Source organism: Oncorhynchus masou, chromosome 31, assembly GCF_036934945.1.
Source record: "Oncorhynchus masou masou isolate Uvic2021 chromosome 31, UVic_Omas_1.1, whole genome shotgun sequence".
NCBI classification, from domain to species: domain Eukaryota; kingdom Metazoa; phylum Chordata; class Actinopteri; order Salmoniformes; family Salmonidae; genus Oncorhynchus; species Oncorhynchus masou.
In genome coordinates this window covers 60867245-60888210 of record NC_088242.1, presented here as the reverse complement: position 1 = coordinate 60888210, position 20966 = coordinate 60867245, and the positions used below count along the sequence as shown (strand labels likewise).

Here is a 20966-nt window from a genome sequence, read left to right as displayed (position 1 = left end):
ACGAAGAGAAACATATGTGCTTTAAATAATTTGCGCATTGCCGTTGTACTCTAGACACAATACCTTTGTGTGGCTCACAGCATGAGGTCGTTACATTGTTGTTATCAATGATTAACTCTGTGGGCGTATTCAGAGTTGTGTTGGCTGGCTGAATGGTTTACGCAATTTGGGATCCTTGGGACGCCCTGAGTTACCCCCATTGAAGTTTATATTTAAAATTGTAAGGGTAAAATGCGCTGCATGGTAATTCCGACGTCTGCATTTACGGTGATATGGCCTCTGCAGAAGTCAGGGCATTCACACTTCTTGCGCTTCTCTCGAGCAGCACAGAGCTGTTGTGAAGAAGGTTGTCATGATGGTGAGTTTGTGTTTGTACACTCCCGCCCTCACCTACATCAACCAATCATGTAATTGCGGAGCAACACTATGGCGCGAGATGCCTGCCAAATGGTTGAACATACGTATGGTTGGGGTCGTAAGAAAAGCCATGCGTGAAACAAACATTTTTAATAAAATATTTTGATATTTATTTATTCTCTCAACATCTTGCCAAAGCATGTTTTGTAGGAGGGGTTAATATGAATTGTAAATAATTTGACACGATTTATATGAATCGGGTCATGAACATATGGACTTTGAAATGAACAAGCGAGAGGTTAAACGTAGGCTAAGTCTGACAAGCTTATTCCACACTTTACAATAACTGTTGCAGTGGTCTTAGTCTCCATATATAGGCTCTTACCGCCATTGCGACACTGCTGCCCAGGTAGGCCAGTTGAGAAAGGAGGAATAGGCTTTGGGGGTGACCAGTGAAATATACTTGCTGGAGCCCGTGCTATGTATGGGTGGGTGCTGCTATGGTGGCCAGTGAGCTGAGGGGCTTTACCTAGCAAAGGCTTATAGATGGCCTGAAGCCAGTGGGTTTGGTGACGAATATGAAGTGAGGGCCAGCCAACAAGAGCATACAGGTCGCAGTGGTGGGTAGTATATGGGGCTTTGGTGACAAAACAGATGGCACTGTGATATACTGCATCCAATTGGCTGAGTAGAGTATTGGAGGCTATTTTATAAATGACATCGCTGAAGTCAAGGATCAGTAGGATAGTCAGTTTTACGAGGGTATGTTTGGCAGCATGAGTGAAGGATTCTTTGTTGCGAAATAGGAAGCCGATTCTAGATTTCATTTTGGATTGGAGATGCTTAATGTGAGTCTGGAAGGAGAGTTTATAGTCAAACCAGACACCTAGGTATTTGTAATTGTCCACATATTCTAAGTCAGAACCGTCCAGAGTAGGGATGCTTGACAGGTGGGCATTTGTGGGCAGCGATCTGTTGAAGAGCATGCGTTTAGTTTTACTTGCATTTAAGAGCAGTTGGAGGCCACGGAAGGAGAGTTGTATGGCATTGAATCTCGTCTGGAGGTTAGCTAACACAGTGTCCAAAGAAGGGCTAGAAGTATACAGAATAGTGTTGTCTGCGTAGAGGTGGATCAGCGAATCACCAGCAGCAAGAGCAACATCATTGATGTATACAGAGAAAAGAGTCAGCCCAAGAATTGAACCCTGTGGCACCCCCATAGACTGCTAGAGTTCCGGACAACATGCCCTCCGACACACTGAACTCTGTCTGAGAAGTAGTTGGTGAACCAGGTGAGGCAGTCATTTGAGAAATCAAGGCTGTTGAGTCTGCCAATAAGAATGTGGTGATTGATAGAGTCGAAAGCTTTGGCCAGGTTGATGAATACGGCTGCACATTATTGCCTTTTATCGATGGCGTTATGATATCGTTTAGGACCTTGAGCATGGCTGAGGTGCACCCATGACCAGCTCGGAAACCAGATTGCATAGCGGAGAAGGTACGATGGGATTCGAAATGGTTGGTGATCTGTTTGTTAACTTGGCTTTCGGAGACCTTAGAAAGGCAAGGTAGGATAGATATAGATCTATAACAGTTTGGGTCTAGAGTGTCTCCCCCTTTAAAGAGCGGGATGACCGCGGCAGCTTTCCAGTCTTTGGGGATCTCAGACGATACGAAAGAGAGATTGAACAGGCTAGTAATAAGGGTGCAACAATTTCAGCAGATAATTTTAGAAAGAGAGGGTCCAGATTGTCTTTCCGAGCTGATTTGTAGGGGTCCAGATTTTGCAACTCTTTCAGAACATCAGCTATCTGGATTTGGGTGAAGGAGAAATGGGGGCGGTTTGGGCAAGTTGCTGTGGGGGGTGCAGGGCTGTTGACCAGGGTAGGTGGTAGCCAGGTGGAAAGCATGGCCAGCCATAGAAAAATGCTTATTGAAATTCTCAACTATCGTAGATTTATCGGTGGTGACAGTGGTTCCTAGCCTCAGTGCAGTGGGCAGCTGGATGAGGTGCTCTAATTCTCCATGGACTTTACAGTGTCCCAGAACTTTTGGGAATTTGTGCTACATTATGCAAATTTCTGTTTGAAAAAGCTAGCCTTTGCTTTCCATACTGCCTGTGTATATTGGTTCCTGACTTCCCTGTAAAGTTGCATATCGCGGGGGCTATTCGATGCTAATGCAGTACGCCACGTTTTTGTGCTGGTCAAGGGCAGTCAAGTCTGGAGTGAACCAAGGGCTATATCTGTTCCTGGTTCTACATTTTTTGAATGGGTCATGCTTATTTAAGATGGTGAGGAAAGCACTTTTAAAGAACAACAGCAGAGGTGTATTTAGAGGGCAAGTTGGTCAAGATGATATCCATGAGGGTGTCCATGTTTACTGATTTAGGGTTGTGCCTGTTAGGTTCCTTGATAATTTGTGTGAGATTGAGGGCATCTAGCTTAGATTGTAGGATGGCCGAGGTTCTAAACATATCCCAGTTTAGGTCACCTAACAGTACGAACTCTGAAGATATAGATGGGCAATCAATTCACATATGGTGTCCAGGGCACAACTGGGGGCAGAAGGTGGCCTATAACAAGCGGCAACGGTGAGAGACTTGTTTCTGGGAAGGTGGATTTTTAGAAGTAGAAGCTCGAATTGTTTGGGCACAGACCTGGATAGTATGACAGAACTCTGCAGGCTGTCTCTGCAGTAGATTGCATCTCCGCCCCCTTTGGCAGTTCTATCTTGTCGGAAAATGTTATAGTTAGGGATGGAAATTACAGGATTTTTGGTGGCCTTCCTATGCCAGGATTCAGACACGGCTAGGACATCCGGGTTGTCAGAGTGTGCTAAAGCAGTGAGTAAAACATACTTAGGGAGGAGGCTTCTAATGTTAATATGCATGAAACCAAGGCTTTTACGGTTACAGAAGTCAACAAATGAGAGTGCCTGGGGAATGTGAGTGGAGCTAGGCGCTGCAGGGCCTGGATTAACCTCTACATCACCAGAGGAACAGAAGAGGAGTAGGGTAAGGGTACGGCTAAAGGCTATAAGAGCTGGTTGTCTAATGCGTTGGGAACAGAGATGAAAAGGAACAGGTTTCTGGGCACGGATGAATATATTCAGGGCATAATGTGCAGACAAGGGTATGGTAGGATGTGAATACAGTGGAGGTAAACCTAGGCATTGAGTGACGATGACAGAGGTTTTGTCTCTGGAGACATCATTTAGAGCAGGTGAGGTCACCGCATGTGTGGGAGGTGAAACAAAAGGGTTAGCTTAGGCATATTGAGCAGGTATGGAGTCTATACAGTGAAATAAGACAATAATCTCTAACCAAAACAGCAATGGACAAGACATATTGACATTAGTGAGAGGCATGCGTAGCCGAGTGATGAAAGGGACCAGTGGGAGGCTAGGCGAGCTGGAGACAAGGCGATTCAGCCAGCTAGCAGGCCGGGGCTAGCAGAAGGGCCTTTGGGGGACGTCGCGATGGGAGTAGTCTGTTGTAGCCCCCTCAGACGATTACGTTGGCAGGGCTCCGTGTAGGCAGTAAAAGGGTCCAGGCCAATTGGCACAATTAGGTATTGTAGCTCAAGAAATTGGGTGATGGTCCTCTTCAGCTAATAGTCCGATATGCTCTAGATAGCTAGCAGGCTAGCGGATGGGTCTTCAGGGGACGTTGCGACGGAGGAGCCTGTTGAAACCCCTCGGGTGGATTACGTCGGTAGACCAGTCATGGTGGAATCGGCGGGGCTCCGTGTCGGCAGTAAAAGGGGTCCAGGCCAATTGGCAAAATATGTATTGTAGCCCAAGGAGTGGCTGATGGACCTCTTCAGCTACCCGGGAGATGGGCCTAGCACGAGGCTAGTTCCAGGCTCACTGGTGCTTGCTTTGGGACAGAGACGTTAGCCAGGGGGTTGCCACTCGTATAGCAGCTATCTAGTTGCGATGATCCAGATGAAAAGGTTCAGAGCTTGCGGTAGGAAACTGGAGATGTGGAGAAAGAGCCGTCCGGTATGCTCTGGGTTGAAACGTGCTGTGCAGGCTGGCAGGACAGACTAAGGTTAGCTGATGACCGCTAGCAGTGGCTAACTGACTAGTAGCTAGTTAGCTGGCTAGCTTCTGTTGGGGGTTCCGGTTCTAAAGTATAGAAAATAGCAGATCCATACCACATTGGGTGAGGCGGGTCGCAGGAGTGTATGTTGAAACTGAGGTTAAAAATATAAAAAAATATATACACAGGACACGACAAGACGAAGACAAAGACGTCTGAACTGCTGCGCCATCTTGGAAGAATGTTGAAGAACTTATGATCTCCATGCAGCACCACAGCACCATTCGCCTTCAGAAAAGCACCCCTCAGCCTAAGAAGATGCCCTTCTGGAGGCATTCAGCCATAGAGTCAATTTGCCTACTAGCCAAGTAAAGTGCAGGGCATGCGTAATGCGTGCAACTCATCATTCCAACATATTTGAACATTTAATTCATCCTTCATTTCAGTATGTCATCCATTCAGTCATTTGTCTGAGTTGCAATAGGAACTAAATCAAAGAGAATAGAACAGTCTTATCCATTTGTTTGTTATCACTTCAAGTAAATATTTAATTTAGGCATATCCAAATACAAAATAGGCCATCAACTTGGAGGCATTGCCATTCAGGCTATTATTTTGGGTACTGGTGTCTTGCAGAATCATTTTAGAACTCTATTTGTGTTTTATAACTGTTTTTATTACAGGGCTCCGCTTAAATAGAGACATTAGCTCACAGGCCTCTAATTATAGCCTCCTAATATATTTTTAACAAAATACTTGAAAACGCACATGCAGTTGCTGATAGGGACAATAGATCTGGCAATAAGAATAGGCCATGGATAGTTTTGACCATTTGGGGCCCCTTGGTTATTTCGCTCAGGACAGGTTATAGCCAACACTTAATCAATATTTTGTTTTGTCTCATTTATTGATATGGTTATAGCCTCTGTGTGATGGGGTTGTGCAATGCAAATGGCTATAACAAGCCTACACACAGAGTGGAATTCACAATACAACAGTCAAAATGCCTAATATAAGGCCTACAGTTCGTGCTCCCAAATACTAGAAAAAGTGTGATTCATTAGGTTACATGATCACCACAGTAGCCACACACGGCTATAAAAATTAATTGTGCTATTAAATAAGACACAACAGCTTGACACAATAAGCCTAGCCTACAACATTAATATTTTCTATTTTGCAGCTCAGGCAGTTATTCTAGACAAGGCTCTTCTGTGTCTTTCATTCTCAGACAAGTCATTTGCTGAAGGTCCAAGCATATACTACGCCATCTACCGGTATAACGTTGTTATTTAATGCAGTTCGAAAACAAGCTCAATACTTTTATTTTGGAAATGAAACCGGAAGCTGCAAAGCATCTCTAACGTCTGGGCTAGAGTTGCTTGATTGACTAGCTAACTTCGATTAGCTACGTTTGGTTCGTCCTTTGCAGATGCCACATACAGTGGGGCAAAAAAGTATTTAGTCAGACAACAATTGTGCAAGTTCTCCCACTTAAAAAGATGAGAGAGGCCTGTAATTTTCATCATAGGTACACTTCAACTATGACACACAAAATGAGAAGGAAAAAAATCCAGAAAATCACATTGTAGGATTTTTTATGAATTTATTTGCAAATTATGGTGGAAAATAAGTATTGTGTAGGGTATGGACTTCCCAAGGATCCCAGATAGTACTAGTTCTGTGTGAATGCCAATTTGTAACACATGATCAACTCAGTGTTCCAAAGGTTGCTTTTACACAGGCAATTCTGTTATTTTTATCCACTAATTGTTATTTGGACCAATGACGTCAGAACTTCTCACGTCAGATATTTTTCAGATCTGATCTGATTGGTCAAAGACAAATTAGAAAAGAAGATATCCATCCTCTTTCCTACTTTTGAAAAAGGTCAAAGTTAATCGAGGAGAGGCGGGGAGGAGATGGAAAGTGAACAAAAATGTGCTTGTATGAATTGAGACCTTTTTAAAATAATTTGGTTTCATGATTCGGAAAGGTAAGATAGCTATCAAAAATGACAAGCTTCTATGTGGGGAATTGTAGGTGGCTTGTTTCAGCTCATTGTATCATGTTATTGATACCATAACTGAGAGGTTGCACTTTTCTTGCACATTTGATCTTACACAGCCTAGTGCATTTTAGAGTTGAAGAACACCAACTGCAGATACACATGCTTGTTTTTGTGCATCAGAAAATACTAAATAAAATGTAGAATCAGTTTGACAGGTGACAGACATATTATTTTACTATTAGCATGCAGTGGGGATAATATAGTGTCCCAGTCAGGAGCCCAGGCTTTTGCCATTGATGGTAGAGTTGGATTGGATTGCATTCTGCTTAAGGCACTTGTCTCTCTCTACATTGGTCAGCTACGTTTGTGTCCAGGATGGGATCCTTTCGATACACTTATGGGGTATGGGCACACACATGCTCATAGAGAGAAGGGAGAATACTGAAGCATGCATTGATGACAGTTCTACAGTCTCCATCAGAGGCCCAGGCTTTTTGCATAGATGGTAAAAGCTCTTATTTCTGGACTGTAACATTGTAAGATTGTGCCATCCATGGGACTTGATATACATTGATTGGTAGGTTACACTATATTTAGATACTTAAAATTACTGCCTGATACACCTTTGCTAGTTTTCTCCATACTCAATAAATGGTGAAACACAATTTGTTATGGTGTTCTTTATTTAAGCATGTCAAAGGACAAAAATAGTACAAAATAGAATAAATGTAAGTACCTGATGATAGACACAAGGAAGCACATTAGATGTGCAGGACAACAGTATATTGATGGCTGTAGATTCATGATTCGCCTGTTAGCATGGAAATAACTATAAATTAGCAGGGAGCTAATGCGACCATTACAATTAGAGCATGCTAACTCACTCTTACAGCAATAACATGCACAAGCACTTCCCAGATTGCGCACAGGTACCACACACATACAGTGGGGAGAACAAGTATTTGATACACTACCGATTTTGCAGGTTTTCCAATTTACAAAGCATGTAGAGGTCTGTAATTTTTATCATAGGTACACTTCAACTGTGAGAGACGGAATCTAAAACAATAATCCAGAAAATCACAATGTATAACTTTTAAGTAATTAATTTGCATTTTATTGCATGACATAAGTATTTGATCACCTACCAACCAGTAAGAATTCCGGCTCTCACAGACCTGTTAGTTTTTCTTTAAGAAGCCCTCCTGTTCTCCACTCATTACCTTTATTAACTGCGCCTGTTTGAACTCGTTACCTGTATAAAAGACACCTGTCCACACACTCAATCAAACAGACTCCAACTTATCCACAATGGCCAAGACCAGGGAGCTGTGTAAGGACATCAGGGATAAAATTGTAGACCTGTACAACGCTGGTATGAGCTACAGGACAATAGGCAAGCAGCTTGGTGAGAAGGCAACAACTGTTGGCGCAATTATTAGAAAATGGAAGAAGTTCAAGATGACGGTCAATCACCCTCGGTCTGGGGCTCCATGTAAGATCTCACCTCGTGGGGCATCAATGATCATGAGGAAGGTGAGGGATCAGCCCAGAACTACACGGCAGGACCTGGTCAATGACCTGAAGAGAGCTGGAACCACAGTCTCAAAGAAAACCATTAGAAACACACTACACCGTCATGGATTAAAATCCTGCAGCGCACGCAAGGTCCCCCTGCTCAAGCCAGCGCATGTCCAGGCCTGTCTGAAGTTTGCCAATGGCCATCTGGATGATCCAGAGGAGGAATGGGAGAAGGTCATGTGGTCCGATGAGACAATAATAGAGCTTTTTGGTCTAAACTCCACTCGCTGTGTTTGGTGGAAGAAGAAGGATGAGTAAAACCACAAGAACACCATCCCAACCGTGAAGCATGGAGGTGTAAACATCATTCTTTGGGGATGCTTTCCTGCTAAGGGGACAGGACGACTGCACTGTATTGAGGGGAGCATGGATGGGGCCATGTATCACGAGATCTTGGCCAACAACCTCCTTCCCTCAGTAAGAGCATTGAAGATGGGTCGTGGCTGGGTCTTCCAGCATGACAACGACCTGAAACACACAGCCAGGGCAACTAAGGAGTGGCTCCGTAAGAAACATCTCAAGGTCCTGGAGTGGCCTAGCCAGTCTCCAGACCTGAACCCAATAGAAAATCTTTGGAGGGAGTTGAAAGTCCGTATTGCCCAGCGACAGCCCCGAAACCTGAAGGATCTGGAGAAGGTCTGTATGGAGGAGTGGGCCAAAATCCCTGCTGCAGTGTGTGCAAACCTGGTCAAGAACTACAGGAAACATATGATCTCTGTAATTGCAAACAAAGGTTTCTGTACCAAATATTAAGTTCTGCTTTTCTGATATATCAAATACTTATGTCATGCAATAAAATGCAAATGAATTACTTAAAAATCCTACAATGTGATTTTCTGAATTTTTGTTTTAGATTCTGTCTCTCACAGTTAAAGTGTACTACCTATGATAAAAATGACAGACCTCTACATGCTTTGTAAGTAGGAAAACCCGCAAAATCGGCAGTGTATCAAATACTTGTTCTCCCCACTGTATATGATCCAAGATGGCGTAGCAGTCAGCCGTGTTTGTCTTGTCCAATCTTGTCCCATGTAAATAGTCGGTGTCATCGTTTTTCATATATATTTTAATCTCACTTTCCACCTATGATCTAAATATACTTTCCTGCAACCCGCCCCACACAATTTGGTATGGATCTGCTATTTTTATGTTATAACTGGCACCTCCATCAGGTGCTAACTAGCTACTAGCTAGTAGTCACTGTTAGCCACGGCTAGCGGTCTTCACCTTTAGCTCGGTCAATACCTGCCAGTCTGCACAGCGCAATATTGGACTGCTTTTCTCCACCACATCACCGTAATCTTGCTGCAAGCTCTGGGCCATTACACCGGATCATCGTAGCTAGCTAGCTGCAATCGAGTGGCTACAACTGACTTAACGTCTCTGTCCCGAAGCAAGCACTAGTTAGACTTGAGCTAGCCTCGAGCTAGGCCCATTTCCGGCTAGCCGAAGAGGTATGCCTGCTAATTCGTGGGCTACAATACCTCTTTTGCCAATTGGTCTGGACCCTTTATTGCCGACACGGAACCCCGCCGATCCATCACGACTGGTCTGCCAAGGTAATCGTCTGTGGTCTCAACAGGCTTTTCCGTTGCGTTGTCACCGAAGACCCAACTGCTAGCGCCGGCCCGCTAGCTTTCTGAACGCCGTGCCTCCCACTCGCCTAGCATAGTAACGACTACCGAACAGCTCCTGGACTAACCTATTTCTGCTCATTGGACCCTATGATCACTCGGCCACACATGCCTCTAATGTCAATATGCCTTGTCTTCTGCTGTTTTGTTTAGTTATCGTTTTATTTCACTGTAGTGCCCCTTGTCCAGCTCAACATGCCGCAGATAGCTCTTTTGTCACACACCCCACACATGGGGAGTCCTCACCTGGCTTAGTTGGCGCCTCCAGATATGCAAGCTCTCTCATCGTCACTCGATGCCTAGGTTTACCCCCACTGTACTCACATCCTACCATACCTTGTCTGTACATTATGCCCTGAATCTATCCTACCACGCCCCAAAATCTGCCCCTTTTACTCTCTGTTCCCAACGCACTAGACAACCAGCTCTTATAGCCTTTAGCCCTACCCTTATTCTACTCCTCCTCTGTTCCTCTGGTGATGTAGAGATTAACCCTGGCCCTGTAGCCCCCAGCATCACACCTATTCCACATGTGCTCTCATTTGTTGACTTCTGTAACTGTAAAAACCTTGGTTTCATTCATGTTAACATCAGAAGCCTCCTCCCTAAATTTGTTTTATTCACTGCTTTAGCACACTCTGCCAACCCTGATGTCCTAGCCATGTCTGAATCCTGGCTTAGGAAGGCCACCAAAAATTCTGAAATTTCCATCCCTAACTAAAACATTTTCCGTCAAGATAGAACTAGGGGGCGGAGTTGCAATCTACTGCATAGATAGCCTGTAGAGTTCTCTCATACTATCCAGGTCTGTGCCCAAACAATTCGAGCTTCTACTTTTAAAAATCCACCTTCCCAGAAATAAGTCTCTCACTGTTGATGCTTGTTATAGACCCCCCTCAGCCCCCAGCTGTGCCCTGGACACCATATGTGAATTGATTGCCCATCTACATCTTCAGAGTTCGTACTGTTAGGTGACCTAAACTGGGATATGTTTAGAACCTCGGCCATCCTACAATCTAAGCTAGATGCCCTCAATCTCACACAAATTATCAAGGAACCTAACAGGCACAACCCTAAATCAGTAAACATGGACACCCTCATGGATATCATCTTGACCAACTTGCCCTCTAAATACACCTCTGCTGTTGTTCTTTAAAAGTGCTTTCCTCACCATCTTAAATAAGCATGACCCATTCAAAAAATGTAGAACCAGGAACAGATATAGCCCTTGGTTCACTCCAGACTTGACTGCCCTTGACCAGCACAAAAACGTGGCGTACTGCATTAGCATCGAATAGCCCCCGCGATATGCAACTTTACAGGGAAGTCAGGAACCAATATACACAGTCATTTAGGAAAGCTGAGGCTAGCTTTTTCAAACAGAAATTTGCATCCTGTAGCACTAATTACAAAACGTTTTGGGTCACTGTAAAGTCCATGGAGAATTAGAGCACCTCCTCCCAGCTGCCCACTGCACTGAGGCTAAGAAGTACTGTCACCACCGATAAGTCTACGATAATCGAGAATTTCAATAAGCATTTTTCTATGGCTGTCCATGCTTTCCACATGGCTGACCCTACCCCGGCTAACAGCTCAGCACCCCCTGCAGCAACTTGCCCAAGCCCTCCCAACTCGCTTATCCTTCACCCAAATCTAGATAGCTGATGTTCTGAAAGAGCGGCAAAATCTGGACCCCTACAAATCAGCTGGACTAGATAATCTGGACCCTCTCTTTCTAAAATGATCTGCCGAAATTGTTGCAACCCCTAATACTAGCCTGTTCAATCTCTCCTTCGTATCGCCTGAGATCCCTAAAGATTGGAAAGCTGCCTCGGTCATCCCCCTCTTCAAAGGGGGAGACACTCTAGACCCAAACTTTTACAGACCTATATCCTTCCTGCCCTGCCTTTCTAAAGTCTTCGAAAGCTAAGTTAACAAACAGATCACCGACCATTTCGAATCCTTATCCACTATGCAATCTGGTTTCCGAGCTGGTCATGGGTGCACCTCAGCCACGCTCAAGGTCCTAAACAATTTCATTACCACCAAATGACTGCCTCGCCTGGTTCACCAACTACTTCTCAGATAGAGTTCAGTGTATAAAATTGGAGGGCCTGTTGTCCGGACCTCTGGCAGTCTCTATGGGGGTGCCACAGGGTTCAATTCTCGGGCCTACTCTTTTCTCTGTATATATCAATGATATCGCTCTTGCTGCTGGTGATTCTCTGATCCACCTCTACGCAGATGACACCATTCTGTATACATCTGGCCCTTCCTTGGACACTGTGTTAACAAACCTCCAAACGAGCTTCAATGCCATACGACACTCCTTCCGTGGCCTCCAACTGCTCTTAAATGCTAGTAAAACTAAATGTATGCTCTTCAACCGATTGCCGCCAGCACCTGCCCGCCCGCCAAGCATCACTACTCTGGACGGTTCTGACTTAGAATATGTGGACAACTACAAATACCTAGGTGTCTGGTTAGACTATAAACTCTCTTTCCATTCTCACATTTAAGCATCTTCAATCCAAAATGAAATCTAGAATCGGCTTCCTATTTCGCAACAAAGCCTCCTTCTCTCATGGTGCCAAACACACCCCCGTAAAACGGACTATCCTACCTTGACTTCAGCGATGTAATTTTCAAAATATCCTCCAACACCACCAACACTCTAATTGGATGCAGTATATCACAGTGCTGTCTGTTTTGTCACCAAAGCCCCATATACTACCCACCACTGCGACCTGTGTGCTCTCGTTGGCTGGCCCTCGCTACATATTCGTTGCTAAACCCACTGGCTCCAGGTCATCATAAGTCTTTGCTAGGTAAATCCCCGCCTTATCTCAGCTCACTGGTCACCATAGCAACACCCACCCGTAGCACACGCTCCAGCAGGTATATTCCACTGGGCATCCCGAAAGCCAACACCTCTTTGGCCGCCTTTACTTCCTGTTCTCTGCTGCCAATGACTGGAACGAATTGCAAAAATCACTGAAGCTGGAGACTTATATCTCCCTCACTAACTTTAAGCATCAGCTGTCAGAGCAGCTTACCGATCACTGTACCTGTACACAGCTCATTTGTAAATAGCACAGCCAACTACCTCATCCCCATATTGTTATTTATTTATTTTGGCTCTTTTGCACCCAAGTATCTCTACTTGCACATCATCTCCTGCACATCCATCACTCCAGTGTTAATGCTAAATTGTAATTATTTCGCCACTATGGCCTAGTTAATGCCTTTCCTCCCTAACCTTACTACATTTGCATACATTGTACATAGATTTTTCTATTGTGTTTTTGACTGTACGTTTCTTTATCCCATGTGTAACTCTGTGTTGTTGTTTTTGTCGCACTGCTTTTCTTTATCTTGGCCAGGTTGCAGTTGTAAATGAGAACTTGTTCTCAACTGGCCTACCTGGTTAAATAAAGGTAAAAAATAAAAAATATATGTGTGTACAGTGCATTCGGAAAGTACTCAGACCCCTTGACTTTTTCCACATTTTGTTACGTTACAGCCTTATTCTAAAATGTGTTAAAATATATATATACCTTCAGCAATCTATACACAATAGCCAATAATAACAAAGCGAAAACAGGTTTTTAGAAATACCATATTTACATAAGTATTCAGACCCTTTGCTATGAGACTCGAAATTGAGCTCAGGTCCATTCTGTTTCCATTGATTATCCTTGAAATGTTTCTACAACTTGATTTGAGTCCACCTATGGTAAATTTAATTGATTGGACATGATTTGGAAAGACACACACCTGTTTATATAAAGGTCCCACAGTTGACAGTGCAGGTCAGAGCAAAAACCAAGCCATGAGATTGAAGGAATTGTCCATAGAGCTCAGAGACAGGATTGTGTCGAGGCACAGATCTGGGAAAGGGTACCAAAATATGTCTGCAGCATTGAAGGTCCCCAAGAACACAGTGGCCTCAATCATTCTTTTGGAACCACCAAGTTTGGAACCACCAAGACTCTTCCAAGTGCTGGCTGCACGGCCAAACTGAGCAATCAGGGGAGAAGAGACTTGGTCAGGGAGGTGACCAAGAACCCGATGGTCACTCTTGACAGAATTCTAGAGTTCCTCTGTGGAGATGGGAGAACCTTCCAGAAGGACAACCATCTGAAGCACTCCACCAATGAGGTCTTTATGGTATAGTAGCCAGACTGAAGCCACTCCTCAGTAAAAGGCACATGACAGCCTGCTTGGAGTTTGACAAAAGCCACCTAAAGACTGACACCATGAGAAACAAGATTCTCTGTTCTGATTAAACCAAGATTGAAGTCTTTGGCCTTAATGCCAAGTGTCACATCTAGAGGAAACCTGGCACCATTCCTCCAGTGAAGCATGGTGGTGGTAGCGTCATGCTGTGGGGATGTTTTTCAGCTGCAGGGATTGGGAGACTAGTCAGGATCTGAGCAAAGTACAGAAAGATCCTTGATGAAAACCTGCTCCAAAGTGCTCAGGATCTCAGACTGGGGGCGAAGGTTCACCTTCAAAGCACACAGTCAAGACAACGCAGGAGTGGCTTCGGGACACGTCTCTGAATGTCCTTGTGTGGCCCAGCCAAGGCCCGGACTTCAACCTGATCAAACATCTCTGGAGAGACCTGAAAATAGCTGTACAGCAACACTCCCCATTCAACCTGACAGAGCTTGAGATTATCTGCAGAGAGGAATAAGAGAAACTCCCCAAATAAAGATGTGCCAAGCTTGTAGCTTCACACCCAAGAAGACTTGAGGCTGTAATCACTGTAATCACTGCCAAAGGTGCTTAAACAAAGTACTGAGTAAAGGGTCTGTTTTTGCCTTGTCATTATGGGGTATTGTGTGTAGATTGATAAGGGAATACATATTTTTAATCAATTTTAGAATAAGGTTGTAACAAAATGTGGAAAAAGTCAAGGGGTCTGAATACTTTCCAAACACTGTAGATACATACGCACATTAGGACATGTACATAGTAAATATGAAAATAGAATACAGTATTTCAGAAGGTGCAATTTCCCCCTATCTGCAAGCATGACCAATGGCATAACACTTTATTGACATCTGACTTGAACCAACCAATTAGAATACATAAACATGAAATACATATTTCTGCAGTGTCTATTGGAAACGTAACCAACCCTGTTTGTTCCTCATGAAACATACGTTATGGAATACATCTCGCACTAAGTCATAGTTATAGAATAATGAATGGATTGGCAAGATTTTGGCACTGTCAACCTTCAGAATGTTAGTAGTTACAATCAATTATATCACCTAAATGTACTCACATTTACTGAACATTTAGTATTTGAAACACAAACATTCATTTCCCTACTGCTTTTTCTATAATCCTACAGTCTCTTTCTCATTCTCCATACTTTATACTCCAATGCATTCGATATTATGCATGCCCACCATGGTGTTGGGCAGCTGCTATTTGAGAACTCATCAGGTTTAGAAATCAAACTGATCTTATTGCAGAGCACATTGTACACCTGTTTTTTTAGAGAAGATTGTATTGCAAGGTATGCTGTATGTGTATGCTATTCCACATGTATTGGCTAATATGCATATGTCGTTTTTAAACCTCCATTCTAGCATACAGTAACTTATATGACACACATCTTTATCTGCATGTTTTTATTTGGGTTTCTATGCAAATTAAATGATTGAATGTTTCTTTAAGCCTTCAGCTAGTTACTTGAAATTAGACTAATGAAAAACTTGCTTCCTGAACAGGCACATTGACGTTAACAGCAAAGATGTTTAGAACTGTGTGTTTACAGCTGGCAAAGCTAGTAACATATGCTAGCTTTCAATAAATTAGCTAAACGGTCAACGGCGTTACCTCTTCATATGATCAAGACCATTCCTATTGCATGCTACATATTTAAAGTGTACTCGAAAACAGATATTTATATTTTTTCAGTCTTTGGGAGTTGACAGCAGATCACGATTTCATGTGAGGCTGTTTACATCTTAGAAGCAGGCCATTGGCTGCCTTCATCACGAGGGGTATGTACGGAAGTTCTGATTGGTTTCAAGTGTAGAAGTTCCCAAATTTGAAATATACTATTTCTCTAAAAAAAAATGTGTAAGAATTAAAGGTGCCAACAAATGTTGTCATATATAACATTTAAAAAACACGCTCCTCCCTCGACGTAGATCGATGAACTTCACTGTTTTCTGCGTCGACCCACCGCATAATTGAAGCCACGGAAGTTCAAGGCTAACCACAGTCCTGCATGTATTGTTTGCAGAAAACAGAATTTCTCATTATAGTGAATTGAAAATTGGCAATCTTCATGTAAGTAATTGTTTTCCCGAAGACAATCATAGTACCAATAATTGCTTCTAATACACCAGATGTAAGTCATTGAGCCAATTATAACTTTTTAAAAATCGCACACATAAGTAGGATAATTTAGTTGATAATAGCAGCCTGCAGTACCCAGGTTGTCCTTCAACTGGAGTTAGCCTGCAACGTCACTTCTTGGAGTAGCTCAAACTGCGCATTAATTTGGCTTCAAAAGAGTATTCACATAGGAATGAATGGTGTCACATGATCGATTGCGTTGTCTTTCATGTATACAGTAACATGTTCTAATACAAAGAAGCATAGAACAATGAGATAGTACAATGAGACATATTCCACTGGATGTATAAATATGAAGCATCCGTTTGGCGTTTCCACTCACTACCAAATATGGTAGTGAGTGGAATGGAACACGATGGATTTTGGCCAACATTCTGCACATTTTCTCATCGATTAAACATTTGATCTCAATGCAGTTTTCTGTTCCCAAAACCAGAATCTATTATGAACAAAGTGGACACAAGTTTTAAAAATCGCGTTGTTTAGGAGTGCAAAGTCGAATTTAGCATTGCTTTCTAGGTTTGAGTGAGAAATAGTGTATTGTAGCCCTGCTACCGCCAGATGGAGTTATTATTCTTTACATCTTTTGTAATTTTTGTCAATTTCAAAATGAGAAAAGACCTAAGGACTATAGACTAATGGGTTGTTATATTGTGTTAGTCTATTTAAAAATCAAATCACATTTTATTCATCACATGCGTAAACAACAGATGTGGACTAACAGGGAAATGCTTACTTACATGCCCTTCCCAACAAAGCAGAGAGAAAGAATATAGAGAAATAATAGAAAAGTAAAACCCATAATAATTATAAAAAGTAATAATAGATGCATAGTGAGTAACAATAACTTTCCTATATACAAGGAGTATTAATACCAAGTCGTATAGCAGGGTTACGAGGTAATTGAAGTAGGTATGTACAAATGCATACATGTAAAAAAAAAAAAATTTACCTTTATTTTACTAGGCAAGTCAGTTAAGAACAAATTCTTATTTTCAATGACGGCCTAGGAACAGTGGGTTAACTGCCTGTTCAGGGGCAGAACGACAGATTTTGTACCTTGTCAGCTTGGGGATTTGAACTTGCGGTTACTAGTCCAATGCTCTAACCACTAGGCTACACTGCCATACATGTGAGTTGTTAGATACTACTGCACTGTTGGAGTTAGGAACACAATAATTTCGCCACACCTGCAATAACATCTGCTAAATATGTGTATGTGACCAATACAATGATTTGATAACTATGATTAAAGTGAAAGATGGTAAACAGTAGCAGCAGCGTATTCACTGTAATGAGTCAAAGTTAGTGCAAAAAGGGTAAATGCAGATAATCCTGGTAGCTATTTGGTTAGCTATTTATCAGCCTTATGGCTTGGAGTTAGAAGCTGTTCATGTTACCGCTTGCCGTGCGGTAGCTGAGAGAACAGTCTGACTTAAGTGGCGGAAGTCCTCTGACACCGCCTTCTACAGAGGTCCTGGATGGCAGAGAGCTCGGCCCCAGTGATGTACTGGGCTGTCCACACTACTCTCTGTAGCACCTCGTGGTCGGATGCTCTCAATGGTACAGCTGTATAACTTTTTGAGGATCTGTGAGCCTGCCAAATTTTTTTCAACCTCCTGAGGGGGAAGAGGCATTGTTGTCCCCTCTTTACGACTGTGTTGGTGTGTTTGGACCATGATAGATCCCGAGTGAATGTGCACACTGAGGAACTTGAAGCCCGCAACCCGCTCCACTACAGTCCTGTTGATGTAAATGGGGGGGTGCTCGGCCTTCCATTTCCTGTAGTCCACAATCAGCTCCTTTGTCTTGCTGATATTGAGGGAGATGTTGTTGTCCTGGCACCATACTGCCAGGTCTCTGACCTTCCTATAGGCTGTCCGGAATCGGGCCTACCACCTGTGTGTGATCTGCGGCCACGCTTTCGTGGGTGAACAGAAAGTACAGGAGTGGACTAAGCACACACCCGTGTGGGGCCCCAGTGTTTTTTATTTATTTAATTTACCTTTATTTAACTAGGCAAGTCAGTTAAGAACAAATTCTTATTTTCAATGACGGAACAGTGGGTTAACTGCCTGTTCAGGTGCAGAACGACAGATTTGTACCTTTGTCAGCTCGGGGGTTTGAACTTGCAACCTTCCGGTTACTAGTCCAACGCTCTAACCACTAGGCCACCCTGTTAAGGGTCAGCCTAGTGGATGTGTTGTTGCCTACCCTCACCACCTGTGGGCATCCCATCAAGAAGTCCAGGATCAAGTTGCAGAGGGAGATGTTCAGTCCCAGGATCCTTAGCTTAGTGATGTTTATGGAAACTGTGCTGTAGTCATTGAACAGCATTCTCACGTAGGTGTTCCTTTTGTCCAAGTGGGAAAGGGCAGGGTGGAGTGCAATAGAGATTGCTTCATCTCTGGATCTGTTGGGGCGGTATGCGAATTGGAGTGGGTCCAGGCTTTATGGGATGATGGTGTTGATGTGAGCCATGACCAGCCTTTCAAAACATTTCATGGCTACAGATGCGAGTACTACAGTGCCATAGACATTTAAACAAGTTACTATGGCGTTCTTGGATACAGGGACTATGGTGGTCTGTTTGAAACACGTAAGACACTTGCCAGCTTGTCGACGCATGCTCTGAGTATGCATCCTGGTAATCTGTCTGGCCCTGCGGTCTTGTGAATGGTAACCTGTTTAAAGGTCATACTCACATTGGTTACAGAGAGTGTGATCACACAGTCATCCAGAACAGCTGGTTCTCTCACACATAATTCAGTGTTGCTTGGCTCGACACGAGCATAGAAGGCATTTAGCTAGTCTCTTAGGCTTGTGTCACTGGGCTGCTCATGGCTGGGGTTCCCTTTGTAACCTGTGATAGTTTGCAAGCCCTGCCACATCCAACGAGCATCAATCAGTGTAGTAGAATTCGATATTATTCCTGTTATGAAGCTTTGCCTGTTTGAAGGTTCGTCGGATGGCCTAGCAGGATTTCTTATACACGTACAGGTTAGTGTCTCGCTCCTTGAAAGCGGCAGCTCTAACTCAGTGCGGATGTTGCCTGTAATCAATGGCTTCTGGTTGGCATATGTACGTATAGTCACTGTGTGGACGATGTTGTCAATGCACTTATTAATGAATCTGGTGACTGATGTGGTAAACTCCTCAATGCCATCAGATGAGTCCCGGAACATATTCCAGTCTGTGTTAGCGAAAATGTGCTGTAGCGTATCATCTGCTTCATCTGACCATTTCCGTATTCAGCTTTGACTTCTTGTTTGAGTGTTTGCTTGTAAACAGGAATCAGGAGGATCGAGTTATGGTCAGTGGAGGACGAGGGAGACCTTTGTATGTGTCTCTTTGTGTAGCCTAAAGGTGTTGTAGAGTTTTATTCACCTCTAGTTGCAAAGGTGACATGCTGGTAGAAATGAAGTAAAACGGTTTTTAGTTTCCCTGCATTAAAATCACCGGCCACTACGACCTTTGCCTCTGAATGAGCATTTTCTTGTTTGCTTATGGCCCTATACAGTTCCTTGAGTGCGGTCTTAGTGCCAGCATCAGTTTGTGATGGTAAATAAAATATAATGGATGAAAATTCTTCGTAAATAGTATGGTCTACAGCTTATCATGAGGTATTCTAACTCAGGCGAGCAGAACCTCAAGACTTCCTTAATATTAGAGCTTGCACACCAGCTGATGCTAACAAAGAGACACACACCACTCCCCTTGAGCTTACCTGATGCTGCGGTTCTGTCCTGCCGATGCATAGAAAAAGCAGCTAGAATATTATCGATGTCCTTGTTCAGCCAAGTTTCAGAGAAATATAGGATATTACAGTTCTTCAGATCCCGTTGACAGGACAGTCTCGAACAGAGCTCGTGTACATTGACCAATAGAACAGAGGGTAGTGGTGGATTATTTACTCCCCTCCATAGTTTCATCAGGGTACCCGCACTTCGGCCTCTATATCTCTGTATCTTTCTCTTCAGGTTGTCTGGGATTAGGGCCTGGTCCGGGGCTAACAGTATGTCCTGTGCTGCCGACTCGTTGAGGTAGAAATCTTCATCCAAATCGAGGTTAGGGCTGAGCTAAAGCAGTGTTTGTGAGTCAAGGGCGGATCCCGAAAATGGTTCTTCTCACAAAAACATCTGCAAAGTCCGAATGGTTTGAGCTACAAACTATTATGACCCATCTATGAAAAGCTGAAACTCTTACGGACATGCACTGTTTTTCTCTATGACGCTCACAAGCCACACGAGTCGTTAGAAGGTAAGAAGTTATTCTACATAGAAGATCATAGGAAATCACAGGACATAGTGTCTATAATACTGTAATAAGCTCACCGTCGTTTCTGTCACAAACTCCAAACTCCACACAATTGTCTCTGACTAGTTGGATATTAATTTCCCACTAAGAAAACTATTTCAGGCTTTTGCTTGGCAGACCTGTCACGTCTACTCCCGCTCCTCCTCTCTGGCGCTCGTTGTCACCAGTTTACTCATCATTACGCACACCTGCCACCATTGTTACGAGCACCTGCGCTTCATGAGACTCACCTGGACTCCATTACCTTCCTGATTTCCTCCCCTATATCTGTCATTCCCTTTGGTTCTTTCCCCAGGCATTATTGATTCTGTTCCTGTGTTTTATGTTGGTACGCTACTCGTGTTTCAGTTATTATTAAATTCACTCCCAGTACTTGCTTCCCGACTGCTAGCATACACGCTACAATACCTTTTTTTGTTTATTGACATTTTTCAATCAAATCCATGAATATAAATGTTTATGTCAAATAGTTTTGTGTTCTACTTGTAACCCTGATTGTCCGCAAAAGAAAATGATAAAACAGAAAGTAGAGAATTCCAGCTTTTTCACTGTGAGAGGCCTGGGACCAATGGAGTTGAAACAGAAATAACCTGATTCCGCGTTTGTATAGGACTCAAAGCTAAAATGTATGTTTTAA

The 20966-nt window shown here is 43.3% G+C and overlaps 1 protein-coding gene across 2 annotated transcripts in view; it reads left to right on the top strand.

Moving 5' to 3' along the window:
- The window catches only part of mapk12a (mitogen-activated protein kinase 12a), a 28056-nt gene that overhangs the window by 781 nt on the left and 6309 nt on the right, over positions 1-20966 (top strand). The gene's annotated exons all lie outside the window — the stretch shown is intronic.